This window comes from Dermacentor variabilis, chromosome 11 (genome assembly GCF_050947875.1).
Source record: "Dermacentor variabilis isolate Ectoservices chromosome 11, ASM5094787v1, whole genome shotgun sequence".
In the NCBI taxonomy this organism is placed as follows: domain Eukaryota; kingdom Metazoa; phylum Arthropoda; class Arachnida; order Ixodida; family Ixodidae; genus Dermacentor; species Dermacentor variabilis.
Window position 1 is genome coordinate 90,720,174 of NC_134578.1, and position 21,772 is coordinate 90,741,945.

The window sequence follows — 21,772 nt, forward strand, 5'->3', positions numbered from 1 at the left end:
ACAAATAAATATACGCACATCTAGCTAGTGGTCTGTTTTTACTCCACTGATGAAGGGAACAAGAGTTACAGATGCCGTGGCTTCGTGTCCTGCAATATTTTTACGGAGGAAGACACCGACGAAAAGCTATTTACAAGTATATTTACAAGGCAATACGCTGCGCTTGGCCAAGAGGCAACAGCCCGCGCACGCTTCTAATCGTCGTCGTCGTCTTCACACTGCTCGCCTTTCGTGATCGCACATATGGTGCCGTAGCACAACCCCCGGCGGCAAAAGCGCCGTCCCGGAGCGACTAAAGATCGGACTCGGAAGCAGTGTAGTAGGCCTTGAGCCTACTGACGTGTACGACATCACTAGATGCCAGAGGAGAGGACGAGGTTGAACCCACAGGAGCAATTTCGTAAGTCACAGGCGTCACCTGGCGCAGCACGCGGTAGGGCCCTGTGTAGCGCGAAAGGAGCTTCTCTGAAAGTCCGACGTGACGAGTGGGCGACCACAGGAGCACGAGCGCACCAGGCGAAAACTGTACGTCACGATGGCGGGCGTTGTACTGGCACTGCTGAGTGGTTTGTGAGGCCGTCAGTCGAGCACGGGCAAGCTGGTGTGCATGGTCGGCGAGGGCGATGGCATCGCGCGCATACTCGCTTGTTGAGACCGCAGCAGGAGGAAGTGCCGTGTCTTAGGGAAAGGTAGGTTCGCGACCGCACAGTAGATAAAAGGGAGAAAATCCAGCGGTGTCGTGCCGGGAAGAATTGTACGCAAGTGTTACGTAAGGAAGGGCAATGTCCCAGTCGTGGTGGTCCTTGGAAACGTACTTGGCCAGCATATCGGTAAGAGTACGGTTTAACCGCTCTGTCAGGCCATTGGTTTGAGGATGGTATGAGGTAGTCAGTTTGTGTTGAATGGAGCAGGAACGCACAATGTCAGCGATAACTTTCGAGAGAAAGTTGCGACCACGGCCAGTAAGGAGCTGTCGCGGGGCGCCATGAAGCAAGATAATGTCACGCAAGAGAAAGTCCGCGACGTCAGTGGCGCAACTGGTAGGGAGAGCCCGAGTGATAGCGTATCGGGTGGCGTAATCAGTCGCGACGGCTACCCATTTGTTTCCAGAGGATGACGTGAGAAAGGGACCGAGCAGGTCTAATCCAACACGAAAGAACGATTCCACAGGGACGGTGATCGGCTGGAGATGACCGGCAGGTAGCACCTGAGGTGTTTTCCGACGCTGGCAGGGATCACAGGCAGCAACATAGCGTCGAACGGAGCGAGCGAGACCAGACCAATAGAAGTGGCGGCGGACGCGGTCGTACGTGCGGGTTACCCCAAGATATCCTGCAGTGGGTGCGTCATGCATCTCAAAGAGCACAGTCTGTCGTAGCTGTTTTGGCACGACAAGAAGAAGGTCAGAGCCGTCAGGGAGGAAGTTCCTTCGATACAGAATGCCGCCCTGGAGTACATATCGGCGAACGGATGCGTCGGTAGGTGTAGAACGCAGACGCTCGATAAGTGGTCGCAGCGATAGGTCTCGGTACTGCTCATCGCCGATGTTAGCGAAGGCAGACACAGAGAAAATGCCGTTGGCGCTACTACTGTCGGCGTCGTCAGGCTCGTCGACCGGGTAGCGAGACAGGCAGTCAGCGTCCTTGTGTAGTCGGCCAGATTTATAGGTGACAGTATACGAATATTCTTGGAGGCGTAAGGCCCAGCGACCAAGTCTTCCTGCAGGATCTTTCAGTGAGCATAACCAGCACAGCGCGTGATGGTCTGTGACAACGGAAAAGGATCGGCCATATAAGTATGGGCGGAATTTGCAACCGCCCAAACTAGGGCCAGACACTCACGCTCAGTGATGGAATAGTTGCGCTCCGCGGGTGAGAGGAGCCTGCTGGCGTAAGCGATAACCCGGTCGTGGCCACGCTGGCGTTGTGCCAGTACCGCGCCAATTCCGTGACCGCTGGCATCAGTACGGACTTCGGTAGGCGCAGAAGGATCGAAATGGGCCAGAACGGGAGGCGTTGTGAGAATGTCGATTAGATGTGAGAATGCAGAGGCCTCGTTATCGCCCCACTGGAAAGGGGCGTCTTTTTTCAAAAGCTCGGTTAGTGGTCGTGCTATGGCGGCGAAATTTCTCACGAAACGGCGGAAGTACGAACAAAGGCCGATGAAGCTGCGCACATCCTTGACACACTTCGGAACAGGGAATTGCGCAACAGCATGGATCTTGCCTGGGTCCGGTTGCACTCCGTTCGCGTCAACGAGATGTCCAAGGACGGTAATCTGGCGACGGCCGAATTGGCACTTGGATGCGTTGAGTTGCAGACCGGCTCGACGAAAAACGTCCAGGTCTGCTGAGAGGCGTTCGAGGTGCGTAGCGAACGTTGGGGAGAATACGATAACGTCGTACAGGTAGCACAGGCACGTGGACCATTTGAATCCGTGAAGAAGGGAGTCCATCATGCGTTCAAAAGTGGCAGGGGCGTTACATAGACCGAACGGCATCACTTTGAATTGATAAAGACCGTCGGGAGTGACAAAGGCAGTCTGCTCGCGGTCGAGATCGTCCACGGCAATCTGCCAGTAGCCGGAGCGAAGGTCAATAGAGGAGAAATAGCGAGCACCGTGGAGGCAGTCAAGGGCGTCATCAATCCGAGGTAGGGGATACACGTCCTTTTTGGTAACCCTATTAAGGTGCCGATAATCCACGCAAAAGCGCCATGAGCCATCCTTCTTTTTGACCAGTACTACAGGTGACGCCCATGGACTATATGATGGTTCAATAATGTTCCTGGCAAGCATTTGGCGAACTTCTGCGTGAATAACTTGACGCTCAGCTGGTGACACTCGATACGGGCGGCGATGAATAGGAGGGGCATCGCCGGTATTAATGCGATGTTTGACAGCTGTAGTTTGGGCCAAAGGACGATCGTTAAAGTCAAAAATATCGTGGTAGGAAAACAGAACGCGGTAGAGTTCACGAGCGTGCTCGGACGGCAAGTCGGGGGCAATCATTTTCTGGAAGTCAGCGATGGTACAATTTGCCGACTGCGATGGTAGAGGAGTATCGGATGAAGTGTCGTCAACTGCAATGGATGCTACTGAGTGATCCTCGAATGAGCAAAGGTGGGCCAGGGACATCCCACGTGGCAGCACTTGTGTCGTCAAGCCAAAGTTGACCACTGGCAGGCAGACGCAATTCGCCGTAATAGATAACACTGTATGAGGTACTGTCATCCCGTGTGTAAGGAGGACGTCTTGCATAGGAGCCGCGATGTAGTGACCGTCGGGGACTGGTGGGGATGAGACTAGGTCAACGTAGGTCAGTGCCGAAGGTGGCAAGCGAACGAAGTCGGCGGAACTGAGGCGACTGGGGTGTGGTTCAGCAGGATCGACAACCTGCAGGTCAATGCGGAGAGTACTGGCGGAACAATCGATGAGAGCAGAATGTGCGGAGAGGAAGTCTAAGCCGAGGATGATGTCGTGGGGACAGTGGGCGATGACTGTGAATAGCACGATTGTTGAGCGATCGCGAAAGGAGACGCGGGCGGTACACATACCAATAACGGGGGCTGTTCCGCCATCGGCGACACGGACAACAGGCGTCGTGGCGGGCGTGATAATTTTCTTGAGCCGGTTACGAAGGTCAGCGCTCATTACGGACAAATGCGCCCCAGTGTCAATGAGTGCAGACACAGAAACACCGTCGACTTGCACGTCAAGAAGGTTCAGATGAGTGGGCAACGTCAGTAGAGGATTTGGCGGCGGAGGGGGCAATGCAGCGTCACCTCGAGGCGCTGCATCGTCTAGTTTTCCGGCTGGGAGCGGCGTCCGAAAGGAGTCGGCGAATAGGAGCGACGGGGCTGGGCAGAGCGAGATTGTCGTCGTAGGCGCGAAGGCGAACGAGAATAGTGGCGGTTCGTTGCAGGAGAATCAGTGGCGGCATTATCGGAGCGTGCGGCATATGGACGAGAAGGGCCACCTGGGGAGCGAGAGTAGGCAGTGTAAGTAGACCGGATCGGGGAACTCCAGCGACTGCGACAGTGCCGAGAAATGTGCCCGATTCGATGGCAGTAGAAACAAATGGGCTTGTCGTCAGCAGTGCGCCATTCAGATGGGTTGCGGAAACGTGGTGGGTAAGAAGATATGGGACGGGGCGGAATGGAAGAAGCCAGGCGGGTATGAGGGCGATGGGCCGAGTAGATGGTGTGAAGACCCATGTTTTCGAACTCCTGGCGGACAACTGCCTGGATCAGGGAGACCGTGACTGCAGATGTGTTGGTGGGACTGGAGTCGAAGGCAGCCGGACAGGCGGCCTCGATCTCACGCCGGACGATCCTGGTAACATCCGCGGTGTTGTTGGGACGAGGAGCGTCGGCACAGGAAGATGTCGCTGGGGTGTTGGGCAGACGGGCAAACTTCTGGTCAATACGTCGGCTTTTGGCGAGTTCCAGGCGGCGGCACTCTTTGATAACAGCATCCACCGTCACTACGTTGTTGCACACGAGCAAGTTGAAGGCGTCATCGGCAATGCCTTTGAGGATGTGGGAAACCTTGTCTGACTCACTCATGTGGGTGTCAACTTTGCGGCACAGAGCCAAGACGTCCTGAATGTACGTGACATAGGGCTCTGTTGACGTCTGCACACGGCCGGAAAGCGCCTTCTGCGCGGCAAGTTGGTGACCGTAGGGGTTGCCGAACAAGTCTGGAAGCTGTGTCTTAAGTGAATCCCAACTGTTGAGCTCATCTTCGTGCGTGCGATACCAAACTCTAGGTGTGCAACCGAGGTAAAAGACTACGTTGGCGAGCATAATAGTAGGGTCCCACCGGTTATTGCGGCTGACGAGTTCATACAGGCTGATCCAGTCATCGACGTCTTCCCCATCTTTGCCTGAGAATACGCCAGGATCACGGGGAGCGGGGAGAGTGATGTAGGTCGTCGAAGTGGCAGCAGGTGTCGGAGCCGGCGGTGTCGGGATGTCGTCGCCGGGAGCCATGAAGGAAGGCTCGACGTACCATCCACTGCGAAGCTCCGTGACGAGGTACAGGGAACGTCCACCTCCACCAGATATGTTACGGAGGAAGACACCGACGAAAAGCTATTTACAAGTATATTTACAAGGCAATACGCTGCGCTTGGCCAAGAGGCAACAGCCCGCGCTAGCTTCTAATCGTCGTCGTCGTCTTCACACTGCTCGCCTTTCGTGATCGCACATATTGTGCCGTAGCAATATTATTACCGACATGAGGCTGTTGAACCCGCGCCAGCAATTATTGCGTTCCTCTGCCAAATAAACGCGGCTGTCGTGGTGGGAACTTAAATACCTTATGCTGCGCGTAAACACCGGACGCTACAGTCACTGAGTCGGAACGTGGCGTGACGTCTCTTTATACACTAGGGAACAAGGAACACCGTTTATTAGGCCGTTTTATCGCAATAGAAATTAAATGGCCCCTCCAGGCGCATTACTGCCTTCGCTGTCGGCGTTTTTGTGAGTCTCCTTAAAGTCCATAGGCTACAATATCGTCGCCGCGCACCGTATGCGCGAATGAAAGCGTGTGGGGGTGACCGGCGATCACGGCTCAGTCTGGCGCACGCAAGGGAGGAAAGCGGCGAGGAAGTGTTCCGTCTTCTGCTGCGCGCAAGAATCAGGGGGGGGGGAGGTTAGAGGGCGAGGGGGTCCTCTTACTCGGCGGCCCGGGCAGCTTCGCCCACCCGCCCTGGTCGCTTTATATTGAAAGCCTTCTGCGACGGGCCGTGTGCACACCCGGTTTTCGCGGCTAAGTTGGCGTTCATGCGACACGTAGAACGAAGGTTAATTCGCTCGCTGCTGCTGCCGCGCTGTCTCCCTTCAGCGTTTGACAGTGAGTTTCTGCGGTCATCGAGTGAAATGTGTTCATTTTTGCTTGTGCGCGCGCGACACCATGCCCGGTAATTTAGTGTGCCTGTGTTTACAAGATCATACACCCGATAATACCACTATCCTTACATAGCACAGTTAGCTGTCCACTGACTTGCTATCGCCAATCGATGCTTCACTTTTCTGGTGAAACTGCAACTTTCTGCTTTACTAAATCACGACGCCTAATCGGAGCACTTGTATGTAATTATCCGTGAATAATGGAGTCCTATCAAGATAATAATATGCTGTGAAACAACCAGGCGGAGCTTCTTCATGCTAAACTCTCCCGCAGCGTCAGCATCTTCTCGCACTTCCGACTTATTTTGCCACAAACAATTCAATCCTAACTATATAATTCTATCTTTTTACCTGATTTATCTATCCGCTATCTAGTATGGGCTAACACAACTGGCGTGAGCTTACCCAGGTTATACTGACTACTGAAAGCAAGTGTGCGGATAATTGTACACGTTCCACGCAATTCACACAATAAACCATTTTCGACGCCTCTAATTTAAAAGCTATCCTGAACGCCTATAATTCACTTTTATTGAAGTGATGCAGAACTGGTCGGAAAAATAACGATTCTTTTCTGACAGAGCAGATATAACACAACGTAGCCGCCCATACGGTTCATGGGGTAGACAAATTTGGAAATTTTTTATACACGTAATTATTACGGCTGCCAAATGACCTCCTACTTCCTCCCAGTAACGTTAACCTCTATGCAAAATGAAATATTGACATCTTCTCCGAGAAACTCTTTTCCGCTGGGATTACACGTGCGGGGATTATGCACCCAGTATAATATCTACAACGATGTTTAACATTGTATACGACTCCTTTTTCCTTTTTTACAAGCACTGCTGTTGCTATTTCTTTGTTAAACGTTGTAAAAGCCTTTGTCAAGCCGTAATAACATTTTGCTCTCACTTCATAGTCTCCCGGTTGTGACTGATTGCATGACTCCTTTGATGTTGGAATAAAATGGTTAATTTAATGTGCAGTTTGTCTGAGTTATCCGTTCTGTTATCGTGAAATGCATTAACGTCGTAATAATTGTCACGAGACATAAACGTTCTCTCGCTATATCTGGTTTTTGTAAGTGGCGCCTGGTTAGAGCGAATAAAACGATTTAGAATAGCATCTTATGGGCTCCGAATTCATGCGACCATAGATGACTGCGACCATAAGATGGACACGCGTTAAAAACAAGCAGGATATACAAGTCTGCATGCTTCAGAAGAGCATCTTTGGCATCTTTCAAACACAATGAATATTTAAAAATTTGCAAACACCAACTAAGCAAAGAAATAAATACGCCAAAGGCGTTTAAAAAACCGACGCCATGTGTTAAATCGTATAGTGGATACGAAACGCCACCCATTTGCGCGTGAGCCCCTACAGCTGCACGTTGTGGCTCCACCTGCTGCAATTTATGTACTTTCCGGAAGTGGTTATCACAGTGCGCGCCATACATGTGGCACTTGTTCGTGTGAACGAATTACGGGCGCCGTTTTTGAAGATGAGCGCAGCTACTGGATCGTCAATTTATTCTGGCATTCAACGCATTCCATTGAGTACGTCGTTGCTAGTGTTGTGAAGAGGAGGACGAAGAAGATGGTTCTTGTGCTGCTCTGCGCGCGATCAACGTTGTGTACTGCCGGTTCAACTAGACTGTGCCTAGTGTCTCGTAATAAATCCACACATTACATTTGGGGGAGGTGCGGCACTCCCCGACCTCATCCTGGAACTTTGCAGCCGAACTTTGACAACTGCTCCAGCCACTACCATGAACGAGGCTCCCAACAATCCGCTTGGAGCATCCGCCGCTCCTATCATGTGCGGCGCCGTCCAGCGGCAGCGGGACCCTCCTGTTTTTAGCGGATCAGGTGAGGCTGACGTCGAAGATTGGCTCTCTACCTACGAGCGCGTCAGTGATCACAACAAGTGGGATTACCCGACGAAGCTACGTACCGTCATCTTCTATCTTGCTGACGTAGCGAACCTCTGGTTCCACAATCATGAAAGGGAACTGCAAGCCTGGTCGGCTTTCAAAACAGCATTCGCGGAAGTCTTCGGTCACCCAGCCTTGTGAAAACTCCGGGCTGAACAGCGCCTACGCCAACGCGCTCAACAGCCCGCGGCGAGACTTACACCAGCAACATAGGGGATGTCGTGGATATTTGCGCCCGCGTAGATTCCACCATGAGTGAAGAAGACAAGGTGAAGCAAATCCTGAAGGGCATCGAGGACGGCGCATTTCAAATGCTCCTGGCATGAAACCCTACTTCAGTCGCCGCTGTCGTCACTCTTTGCCAGAGATTCGATGAGCTGCGTCGACGAACTGTCCTTGCGCGCAGCGCTGTTGCACCTGGCGACTTTCTCTCGGGCCTCGCTCCAACTCCACGTCGGCAGCATCGCTCTCTGTTGAGATTAAAGATTTCATTCGTGAGGAGGTGGCGCGCCAACTGTCCATGCTGCCTCTCAACGATCGACCTCCCCATCCTGACACATCTCTGGCTCTTCCCATTAGGCTGGCCATTCGCGAGGAACTTGTCGGGTCTCAACATTTAGTTCAACCCTGCCCTCCCGTGGCTGCACCTCTGAACTATGCCGAAGTCGCCGCGCGACCTGCGCCACCGACGTTCGCGTTTCCTGCGCCAATGCGGCTTCAAGCTGCACCTCCTCCCGCGTCGCCCCCAATTCCGTCTCGACGCCCAGTCCAGACCCCTTGGCGTACACGCGACAACCGGCCCATATGCTTCGCTTGCGGTGTCGCCGGCCATGTCGCGCGCTTCTGCCATCGTCGCATGCCACCTGCTAACGCTGCTGTCACAACGCCTGGATATGGCTAATCCGACGATACTGCCGGGCATGCGATGCTTCCCAACCCCGAGTTCTCGCCGCCTGCACGACACGCTGTCAGCACCCATCGGTCGCCATCACCGCGTCATCATTCGCTTTCCCCTTTACCTCGCCGCCAGTCACCTAGCAAGGGAAACTAGTTGCTGCAGTTCCGCAGGCACGACCTGCAAGCTTCGCGACTTCTACAAGGCCTGCACAGTCGCCACGGAATTTATTGGACGTTTTGGTCGAAGGAACCGCCGCAATTGCGCTTATTGATACTGGGGCTGCACTTTCTGTTATCGACGAAAAGTTTGTCATAACCTCCACAAAGTCACAACGCCGTTGTCTGGTATGCTTCTACGAGCCGCGTCTGCGCAGCATATAGCCCCGCTTGCTCAATGTGCTGCAAGGGTGGTCATACATGGCATTGCCTATGTTACTGAAATATTCGTGCTGTCTTCTTGTTCACACTACATAATTCTCGGCTGGGACTTCTTGTCTCACCATCGTGCCATCATCGACTGTGCCCGGGCCGAAGTGGCGCTTTTCCCGCTTGTAGATTCCCCGCTGCCTAATCCTTCTGAAGATAGAGCCTCCAAGCTCACCGTTGCATCCGATACGGACATACCACCCGATATGTCTGTGCTTGTCCCCGTCTCTTGCTCTACCGCGCCAAACGCTACAGTACTTTTCGCACCATCGCCTATTTTTCTACGTCGCAAGGCCCTACCTCTCCCGTTTGCTGTCCTCATCACTGTATCTGGATTATCCTCTATGCTTGTCTGTAACCCGCCTCACTACCCTGTTACATTACTGCGCGGCGAATCACTAGGTCAGGTTCAGCCTCTAGACCCGCTTCATATTCTCGACGCTTCCGACGACACGGCCTGTTATGAGCTCGACGCCCTCACTTGTCCCGTGCTGTGCATGTCATCATCATCATTGTCGTCGTCGTCGTCGTCAGACGTTCTTGAATCTGTTGTAGACGCCGATCTGCCACCTCCGTATCGCCACCAAGCCCTCGCGCTTCTTCATAATTTTCACTCGTCGTTTGATTGTGCACAACCATCTCTAGGGTGTACGGCAACCGTCACTCACAGTATCCACACTGGTTCCCAACCTCCTTTACGCCAACGACCATACCGCGTGTCGGCAGCCGAGCGACAGATCATTAACGAGTAGGTCGACAATATGCTGCAGTCATTCACCCTTCCCACATTCCTTGGGCGTCTCCTGTAGTATTAGTGCGCAAGAAGGACTACGCTTCTGTGTGGATTACCGTGAACTCAATAAGAGCGCTCGTAAAGATGTCTATCCGCTGCCTCGGATAGATGACGCCCTCGACTCCTTACAAGGTGCGGAGTACTTCTCATCTTTGGTTCTTCGCTGCGGCTATTGGCAAGTGCCGATGGTAGGAGATGACTGTGAGAAGACAGCTTTCATCACGCCTTATGGCTTGTACGAATTAACCGTAATGCCATTCGGGCTCTGCAACGCGCCCGTTACTTTCGAGCGTATGATGGGCACCATCCTTGGTAACTACAAATGAAAAACAAGTCTGTGCTACCTTGACGGTATCGTTGTGTTTTCGCCAGATTTCCCGACGCACCTCGTTCGCTTGCGTGAGATCCTGACCTGCCTCACCTCTGCTGGCCTCCAACTCAACATAAAAAGTGTTGTTTTGCCGCCCGCAAGTTAAGAATATTGGGACACGTTGTATCGAAGGACGGTGTGCTTCCTGACCCAGCCAAGCTTTGCGCGGTTGCAGAGTTTCCGATGCCGACTACAATTAAGGCACTCCGCAGCTTTGTAGGGCTCTGCTCTTACTTTCGGCGTTTTGTGCGCAATTTTGCAACTATCATCGCACCACTGACCAATTTGTTTACCGCTACCGACGGCATCTCCGCGTGGTCAACTTCCTGTGACGAAGCCTTCAAGCAACTATGTCGACTAGTCACTTCGCCACCGATTCTTCGACACTATGATCCCACAGCGCCTACAGAGGTACACACGGACGCCAGCGGCATCGGACTTGGTGCAGTCCTCGCACAACGGAAAGACGGCTATGACGAGTGCGTTGTGGCGTACGCGAGCCGCACTTTAAAGAAGGCAGAAGCTAACTACTCTGTAACAGGAAAGGAGTGCTTGGCCATTATTTGGGCTCTCCTCAAATTTCGTCCATACCTACATTGTCGCCTTCTTGACATTGTCACCGACCACCATTCCCTTTGCTGGCTGTCCTCCTTGAAGGATCCGTCAGGTCACCTAGGCCGATGGGCACTTCGCTTACAGGAATATGACATCCGCGTTGTCTACCGATCGGATACAAAGCATTCTGACGCTGATGCGCTTTCCCGATCACCGCTACCTTACGATGTGGCTTCAGTGTCTCTGCTCTTCGCATCCATGTCAGCCTTCAAGGTCGCTGATATGCCGGACGAGCAGCGTAAGGATCCCCTGCTTTCAACTATGCTGAATTTCCTCCACGACCCATCCGCCGCACCCTCTTCTCGAACACCTCGTCGCCAAGCCGCTCACTTTGTGGTACACGACAACGTCCTTTACAGTCTAGTACACGACTAGTACACATCTTGGTTTTTCGCATCAAGCTAGTGCAGTACCTTGGAGGGTCCTTTATGGTCCGGGAACCGCTTTTCAAATTAGCCGATGCGGCGACCTCCAAAATCCTTTGGGCATTATAAAAAATGCCAAGGAAAATTAATGCTTAAAAGACTGCCTTTAGAGCGCCAGATGACTTTACAGCGAAGCATCCTTCGGACCTTCCTTCAAATTTACGTGGAAGGCTGTGGGGCCAAAGAAACTGACGTGTGATCCCACAAAAAGCAATATCAAATGTTGTGACTAATGGGCTGGCGATTCTAATACCATTTCGCGATATGTCTCCAAGCAACGGTTTTATAGTATAGTTTGTAACGCGGGCTGACTTTAAAGGCAGTGCAATCTAACAGAACCCCCTCCCTTCACAGAATAATCCAACAGAGCTAACGAATAACTGCCACATATCTCAGCCGATCTTCCGCCAAGCAACCGATTGACTTTGAAATTTATCCTTCGATAGTTTCTGCGATTTTTTTTTTACAGTGGCCATCATACGGACACTCGAGACGCGTTTTAGCCGTCACCGTTAGCGTGGTCGTCTTGTCCTAAGCGCGAGGAACATGCGTGGATTGCGCGACGAACAGCACTGGCCAGTCGTTCCATCGAGCAAGGAATAATTTAAAGGAATATCCAAAGCAAAACACAAAGTAGCGCCGAGAATAAAGCATGCCTAGTGCCATTTGTTCGCGGCGTCAGCTGTGGGCGCGAGGGCGAGCACATCAGGAAGGTAGCCGAGAAGGTTAGTGGCTTGATGCGAGCAATTTTCCCGCGCGACCAAGTGATCGAAACCACGTGACCGAGTGCACACAGGGAGCATGCGCAGTGCTCCGAGGTGCACTATTCTGCCGTTAGTGTGAAAGCGGAGGGTGACCATGGAAGTTCCTGCAGATAAGATTATTTGTTTCGTGCGCGATGTATTGCTGCGCAGTCATTCGTGCATATCACGTGATCTGCTAAGACTGGAAGACGCGCCACAGTTGTGACAGTGAAGCAAGCGGCCGCGGGAAACTTTTACCGTGGCCCAAGCACACGCGCTCCCACATGACGGTGCTCATCATGTCAATATTGTGACCACGAGTGTTCGAGGTCGTCGATCAAGATCTGCGCAAAGTATGTGTAGTTCTTTGGGCAAATCACTCCGCGCTTGATTATCAAATGTTAAATGCAATTTGTACAGCCCATAAAGCTGAACTTCTCCCTTATTCTAACCGTCCAATACATCGCTATTGCTAACAATATTTTGCTTATGTTGTGAAACTGAGGCTTCTTAAACACGAAGAACGCAACCTAAAGTTTCGCCTTTGTTCTGTACAAAGCAATGGACAGGGTACTTGTACATGTGAAACGGCAGCCGTGCAAAGTTCGCTTACAGACACGTAGTTGGCATTTTATGGCAGACAAATACTGTGCGGTGTGTTTATTTTCTCTGAGAATATTTAAAAAGAATGGCCATATAGCCAAATTCAACCTCTTGGAGTAGCTTACTTGAAGACCGGTTACTTTCATTTCCAATTGGACTTCTTAGACAGTGAAATCATAAGCTGTCATAGATAATGTGCTAACATAGCATGCCTCAATCTCCTATCAACTTGTTCATCCACGAGTTGGGAAAACTTGAAAGCCGATCGCAGTCAATATACATTCAAATGTATCCACATGGCTGATACCATACCACTCGCCACCAATTTCTGGGATGACAAAAGTAATTGGCCCCCAGTTAAGAGCTTCTTGTTGTTCAACTATCTGTCTTGACTAAACCCTAACATGTTAACATATAAGATGATGCGTGTTGCGTGGTTTCGAAGACCATGGCACGAACTTCACAATAAAAGGCAAGGAAATCTACTTTCCACCTACTCCGGTTGCCTTAGGGAATGATCACATGCAATGCGGATGCCGTGAAATATAATAATTTCCATAAGAACATCTTATAATGATGAATAAATATGATTTGGATTTGAGCACTCAACTTTCGCAGATCGACACTGCAGGCTTGTGGTTTGTAAGAGTGTTCTCTAGAATACTTGCTGTATTACAACCTATTTGTTAGGTTTCAGCACTACAATATAACTATCGCCCTTACCTGGAACATTGAAGGCAAAGATGAGGAGTACGCTGCAGAAGAGTACGGCCAGACAAATGATGATGATGAACGTGGCGCATAACCAGGCGAAGGAATCTCTGCTTCTGTAACAGGCATGTATTGATGAAGCCAGCGTGAGCGTTCACAGCACTCCATATAAACTGTGGTCATGTAGCACGCAGATTACGTGCACTTTAGCCAAAAAAAAAGAATAGCCCGACTAGTTCTACTATAATATACTATAGTTAAGATAGAGTTGAACACCCTTATACACACTGAAAAAATATTTGTATAAGCACATTGTTTGTTTTTGAAACCACTGTCACATTTCCTCGAGAAAGCCCCTTAGCTTATTAGGCAAGAAAAACGTTGTGGATACCACGAAACTATTATGTTATATCACGCTAGTTTATGTTTTGTAGTCATAAAGTCACGGTGCATGAACTAAAACAGCTGTAGTAATAGACAAGGTGACTTTGAAATAAAACGAAATGGTAACCACCAGGCGCAGTCCTCATCTGTTCTGCAGTTTTGCTTGAGCAATGATTCACTTCGTAGACGTCGGTTCGCCTGAGAAGGGATATCGCAGTATCAACCGAGTTCCCCCTGCAAATTTGACAGCTGATCACGCAGGCAATAATTCTTTTTTTTACTACCTGCTCAAATTTCTGTTTTCTTTCTTTGTCAAATCGCTGTGTTGTTCTATTATATTATGTTGTTCAAGATCAGGATTTCGCAGGTGAATAACGTATTGACGAAGCCCGGAAACAGTCCTTTTTGCAAACAAGTTTAAAGCAGACAATGTAAACTGCACCTACTATGTGAAACCTATGGTATACGGAATATTACCACCTACCTTTAAGATATTCACCATCGTGGGTAATTAACCTTCAGTGTTAGCCTTTAAAAGTATATCAACTCAACTGGCGAATGTTGCACGACAACGTTAATCCATGTTTGGTGCACATCCCTAATGTTATAAGCAGTTGGCTTAGGCTTATCCTAAATTCCCGTTCTAAACCGAAGCTTTACTGGCCTCAAGAAACCCACTTATGCCTGAATAGTTTCGCAATCCATCGAGATTTATTTTATTTATTTCTCTGCATGCTTATAACAAGCAGTACAAGGGTGAATGTTTCATACGTATGCAGCTCTGGCTTAAAATGTGGAACTAACTCGCTATATTGAACGCAGTGAATATAAAGTGAAACGTCTCGCGAATGAGTCACGAGCCTCATTTGATACTTAATGCATGAATTTGTGGAGGGAAACAAGGCCGTGAAAACAAGCTAGCTTTCGCTGTCAAAGGGGTGCAAAAGAAATTTATTACAGACTGTAGACTTCCGACGTGTCCATGACGGCCCTTCACTTCTTATTTGTTCAGTGTTATTTTGCTCATATTGTACTTTTTTGATATCCATGTGCCCACCCCTGTAATAATCCCTATCGGAATTGACAGTATAGTGAAAAAAAAAGCACTCAGGATACCCGCGAGACAGAAGTTTTCTGCTTGCGCTCGCATGCTTTGCCATGTCGTCGTCTTCCTTTATCCTTTAGCAAATACTTTGCTTTTGAATAGTTATGCGTACTAGAGCGAAAACTAGAGCGAAAAAAAGAAAGATGAAAGAACGAACACCCGCCGTAGTGGCTTAGGAGTTGTGGCGTTGCGCTGCTAAGCAACGAGGTCGCGGGATGAAATCCCGGCCGCTGCGGCCGCCTTTCGATGAGGGCGCAATGCAGAAACAAAAAGCCCGTGTATCGTTCATGGGGCGCACGTGAAAGAACGCCAGGTGGTCAGAACTTATTCGGCTTCCCCTACTAAGGCGTGCCTCGTAATCAGATCGTCGTTTTGGTACGTAAAACATCAGAACATATTTAGAAGAGTACGAAGTGATTGAGAGGGAGGTTCTACTTACTGGTTGTCAGCTTAAAGGAACGAAAACAAGCCTGTGGTCAAGCAGCAGTAATGTGCCTTAATAGAGCAAAAGCTTTCGCATACAAAATACTCACAGTCCGAAATAGATTGTGAATCCAACTTGCCTAAAGAAGAGAACAGGACTAAATTAATTTCTGCACGACAAGGCTGCTTGTTTTATTCTAGACATAATCACTGACAACAACTAAGCAATCAGATTGTGGATATCGCATAAAGCGGTGTACTGCGCGCAGCGTGACGATGATTCAGTGAATAAAACGTATTTCACTTCAATGAGGCTGTCGGGTGGCCGTATTTCGTCAAGGCTGGAATGCAAAAGAAATGCAGCAGAACCTGTCTCGCGACGACTGTCAGTGGTAATGCGATTCGCATTCAAGCACTGAAGCAACACAACGTATTGCAGACGCCAAAACGACTAACGCACGAAGGTAGCTGCATGTGGGCGTTATAATCGCGTTTGGATGACGACGGCATGATTACGCTACATCGATGGAGAAGGATTGACTTCAGTGGAACGTCTATAGAAGTATGGTTGCGACGGCGAGGCAACAATGCGATTACGGTTCTGAACGGATGACTGCGGTAAATCGAGTGCGTGATGACGATTACCCGAATACAATAGTGGAACGACGATACAATGTGGCACGACGATGCCAGGACGACGACGAGGTGACGAGAGTGAGATGACTATGTTAGAATGGCGACGATGGAGCGGCATCAGCGGCATCACGGCGATGGTGTGACAACAAATGCATGACGATGACAGTATGACGACTACGCAATGACAATTGTGCCATGACAAAAACATAAAAAAAGACGACCACTGCGTCATGAAGACTCCACCACGACGATAACGAGACGATAATGATGCGACCACGACGGCGCGACAAGAGTCGGCTGCCGTAGCTGAAGCGATGGCGAGAAAACGACCAACACGGCATCTCGACGACAGCATGACAAAGAATGCCTGTGACTGAACGACGACAGTGGCTATATATATATATATATATATATATGGGCACGGTGGCACCGGCGGAATGACGGTCACTAATCCGTGTGTTTTCATCGTGCAGCTCTTCATCGGTCTTTTCGTATCCCTGGATGGCATACGCATGCTACCGGCGGCATCGTCCAGGGAAGCAAGCGACACAAGCTTCGTCACGCTTCACGGGGCGAAGATAACGTGTTCAGCACCTTGGAACTGTTTGCCCCCATCCGCGACTAGGCCCACGTGTGACGAACTACGTCACCAACAGCCAGCGCCGCTTCACAGCGCGCCTATAAGTAGCCTGCCTCCTCGCATCGCGTCCACTGGGCACGGTGGCACCGGCGGAATTACGGTCACTAATCCGTTTGTTTTCATCGTGCAGGTAAGAAGACAACACGACTACTGTATCCGTTCTAGTGATCCGTTCTTGCTGTTGCTGCCGTGCCCGCAGCTTTGTTGTATGCTTGTGAACGCAGTGACATGGTTAAAATAGCTGCTTTTGCTAGCGGGAGACATTGAGAGCAATCCAGGTCCTGATCTAGCGCAAATCATAAAGCAGTTGAAGGAAGTTGCAGCCGATATCAAGGAAATTAAAGAAGGACGGCTTGCCAGTATAGAAAAAAAACTAGATGCTCTGTCATGCCTGGAGTCGACGATAACCTCATGCGTAAGCCAAATACAAGACATTCATGAGAGTGCAAGGAAAATGGAAAAACGAATGGACGACTTGGAAAACCAGAGTAGACGGTCAAACCTAATAGTATACGGCCTGACGGAAGCCGAAGGCGAAAACAGTGAAAAGCTAGAACAAACTGTAAATAAGACCATTATACAGGACACGCTTGGCTTGCAGTCTATTGCTATAGAGCGAATTCATCGTCTCGGTAAATCAGCGCATAACAAAATAAGACCAGTAATCTTTAGGCTTCAGGATTCTAGACAGAAATCTATAATATTAGGAAAAGGGCGCAAGCTAAAAAACACAGGTTTCTCTATCGGGGAAGACTTCTGTAAAAGAACTCGAGAAATCAGGAAACTGCTGTGGAATAGCGCCAAGGAAAACCGAGAAAACCATGACAGGGTTTCTTTGTCATTAGACAAGCTTTACATTAATGACCAAGTTTTCGCTTGGGACGAGGACAAGGGGGAGAGAGTTTTACTTAAAAAAACGTAGGAGCAAAGCGTCCAATCACGCGCAGCCAAGCGCAGTCAAACAACTGACATTATTGAACGTAAACGCGAGGAGCATTTTAAGTAAGACTGACGCGCTTGAAAATCTACTCTTTGAACATAATCCAGACATAGTAGCGATAACTGAAACGTGGCTTCCCTCGGCTGTCTTAAATCATGAATTTGTGCCTCCCGATTACTCCGCCATTCGAAGAGACAGACAGACACGTGGTGGTGGCGTGGCACTGCTAATAAAGAAATCCCTCCCATACGAACCGTTGCCAAATGTGAGGGATGCTGAGGCCGTGTTCTGCAGAATTACCTGCAACAACACTGCCATAATTGTAGGCTGCGTTTACCGAAGTCCTGACTCGGACGAAAGCTCCATAAAGAACATACATGAGTTTCTGCAGTGCCACGCTCACAGCTTAAGAATTATCATCATGGGGGACTTTAACCTTCCAGAAATTAACTGGAAGAAAATGCATTACTCATCACGTACTTCAGAGGCACTAATTGATTTAATGCTTAACTTCAACCTACAACAAGTAGTTGATCAACCAACACGCTCACATGGTACTGCAAGTAATATACTCGATTTAATACTACTCTCTGATCACTTCTTTGTAAACAAAATGCACACTAGTATTGTTGAAGGTATATCCGACCACAATATTCCAATATGTCGCCTACCTCTGTCGTTTAGCATACAAAAAAGGTCCTTAGAAAGCACCGTTATCGACTTTGCGAAGTCGGACGACGCCAGTGTTTTGACGTACATGGCACATGAATTCACGGATTTTGCGGAAATGGCTTGCAATCCTTCGGCAGACGCAAATTCCCTCTGGATTAAGTTTAAGACAGTAATACATGACTGCATTGAACAATTTATACCGTTAAAAACAAGAAAATCGCGCAAATACAACCCATGGGTAACGCGTGAGGTAATTCATGCGAAACGAAAAGTGAAAAGGTTACGTCGGTCTTCGAAGAAAGCTAAAAATCAATCACTTGGGACATCAAAATTGATTACCGCCAAGGCAGAACTTAAAGTCAAACTAAGCCACTCCAGAAAAGAATATTTTAATACTACCCTGCCTAACTTCTTAAAAAGTAATCCCCACAGATTTTGGAATCACTTTCGTGCACGCAAAGTAATCACGCCAGAACGACCCTACGATGAAAAAGTTTCTCAAGCCAATGCATACAACAAGTACTTCCAATCGGTATTTACTGCAGATAACGGGTTTGTCCCCCCAATAATTCCTACAGGTTTCACCATCGACTCACTAAACATAACTGACTCAGGGATCTTTAACCTCCTACTCGGATTAGACACGAAAAAATCTAGTGGCCCTGACGACGTCCCGAACGAATTCTTAAAGCGATACGCAGAATGGTGCAGCAGGTATCTTGGCATTATCTATCGCATATCACTTTTAACCGGACGTGTGCCAGATGACTGGAAAAAAGCAAAGATAATACCAATCCATAAATCAGGTGACACAGCCTCTCCTTCCAACTACAGACCGATATCACTAACTAGTACGTCGTGCAAGATACTAGAGCATATAATTTTAAAACACCTAACAACATATTTTGAAGAGAATGGCATACTAACAGCCAATCAGCATGGATTTCGGCACGGGATGTCAACAGTAACACAATTGACTGAAGTTATACATGACCTAGCACAGACTATTGACAACCGCGGTCAAACAGATATAATATTTCTAGATTTTAGCAAAGCATTCGACTGTGTGTGTCACAACAAGCTAATTGCAAAATTGGAGTCAATTATTGGAAATGGAAGCATTACAGCCTGGACTAGGGATTTTTTATCACAACGTTCACAGTTCGTTTTCCATGATGGAGCATCATCTGATACAGTTCCTATCACATGTGGCGTTTCCCAGGGCTCGGTCTTGGGGCCCTTACTATTTTTAATTTACATCAATGATATCGTCAATAATATAACATGCAGCATAAAGCTCTTTGCAGATGATTGCATTATATATAAAGAAATAAAAAGTTATGAAGATCACCTTACTTTGAACAGATGCCTTAACGAGATAAATGCCTGGTGTGAACAATGGCAAATGTCTATCAACATCAAGAAATCAGTGACAATGGTAGTAACAACAAATAAGATTAAATCAGGATTCACCTACCTTCTCAATGGTACACCCCTAACTAATGTTCAGCAACACAAGTATCTAGGACTGACTCTAGCATCAGACTTGAAGTGGAATAAGCACATTGCCAACATCACTTCAGCAGCCACCCGTAAGCTTTTCTTCCTTAAAAGGTCCCTGAAATCTGCTCCCAGTCATATCAAACTGCTATGCTATACAGCCTTTGTGCGGCCAGTACTAGAATACGCCAACACGGTTTGGTTTCCTCACACAAAGACAAACACAGCCGAAGTGGAAAAAGTTCAAAGGAAAGCAATACGGTTTATTCACAACAAGTACAAAACCACTGACTCGCCCACAGAACTCCTGACTTCATCCGGAATGGACACACTGGCAAACAGAGCACAGCAAGCTCGACTAAAATTCATACACAACCTGTTGCACAACCGCTTTAACATAAATTCTTCAAAATACATCACTTTCTCTACGTCCCGTATTTCACGCCATAAGCATAATAAAATGTTAGTTGAGTACCCTTGTAAAACGGACACATTTAGGTACTCTTTTTTCCCTACTGCTGTCAGGGAGTGGAACAACCTCGACCCAGCAATAGCTGATATAGACTCGCCTTCAATTTTTAGTAATATGATAGAAAAGAATAAGGAATGACTGCTAGAAATATTTTAGTCTTATGCAAATTTGTTTTTTACATTGTTTAGATCTATCTCTTATGTTATGTTATGTTAGATTGTATTAAGTTATGCACTGTTAGGTTGTAAATTGTTGTTGCATTTATATTTCACGAGATTGTATTGAATGACAATTTAGTGTATTTATAACATCTGTTTTATTGTTATAGCTGACTTCACTAATTATATGCATGAAACGATGTCTTTCTTTTTTTGCATTTTGTATTTTTCCAGACTTTACTGTGTACCTACATGTAGCGTATCTAGTTCATTGTACTTTGTATTCACATGTTCTATGAATAATGTTGTATCAACGCTTACATAGTAACAATATGCCCACCTGCTATGGTCTCGATAAAGAGACTGGCAGTATTGAAAATAAATAAATAAATAAATAAATAAATAAATAAATAAATATATATATATATATATATATATATATGCAAGACTTGTGACCATACTTTTAATGTTACCCCACCCCTTTTGTAATACCCCGAAAGGGGGCCTTTAAGGAAATGAAACGAAACGAATCGGCTGCGACGCCACGTCCCGAACGTGTCTCCACGGAGCAGAGCGGGCGAATCGGAACACTTGGTACGCTAGCGGGCCAGGTGTTGAGCAAGGAGAGAGGGTATCGGCGCGTCGTAACGTCACCAGTGCCCTCGACGGAGCAGATCTAAAAGAGAACTAAAACTAGTGCGCTCCGCGTGTGTTTTTTGTTATTCACAACCGGCCATCTGAAGCCGAGAAAAAGGAAGGTAGTTTTTTCTCTAACGACCGTGGCATGGCATCAACCTGAAGAGCCTCGATAAACACAGTTGTCCACAGCAGCATGTGTGCGACTTTTCGCTAAGCATGTGCGCACTACAGCAGCAACAGCAGCCATATTTAAGAAAGCGCATGGCACAGGCTATGGGGTTGAGAATACGAATTTCTCGGCCGAATGAGCAGTAAAAAATAGATTAGGTAACGAATGACAAAATTACGAATGACCTTAAATTAACCCAGTTGGCACATTTCGAATTTCATTGAAATGACAGCCCTTCGCTATTCGATATCATATTCCTTGCCTCTATGGCATCGGTATTGCCCGCACCGGATTTTCTGAAACCATTTTGTTGTGCTTTCTCAGGCACCATTGGAGGTGAATTTGGGGTACTGAATAAATGGCACAGCTCAGCAAAATAAAAACAAGGAGCCCTTGTGACAGCATGCGAAAGGCAAGAGTCGCTCAATTATAACCAAAAATTCTGAGAAAGTACTTACTTGACGAAGCGCTGAGGCTCAACTCATTTGTTTGCTCTGTAATTCAACGAAGAATAAGAACGTCGGTTATTTTAACGCAAGCGCACTGTGCACCCATGTAATATATATATTGACAAACAACGGTTAGACGTCAGGCGTT

General features: G+C 48.2%; 1 protein-coding gene across 1 annotated transcript in view; it reads right to left on the minus strand.

Annotated features, from left to right (window-relative positions):
* LOC142563375 (uncharacterized) overlaps positions 1 to 13,547 on the minus strand; it is a 74,874-nt gene extending 61,327 nt beyond the window's left edge. The window contains exon 1 of the mRNA XM_075673935.1: positions 13,450 to 13,547. The gene's annotated coding sequence lies outside the window, so the exon portion shown is untranslated. The remainder of the gene's footprint in view (positions 1 to 13,449) is intronic.
* Positions 13,548 to 21,772: the final 8,225 nt, after the last annotated feature.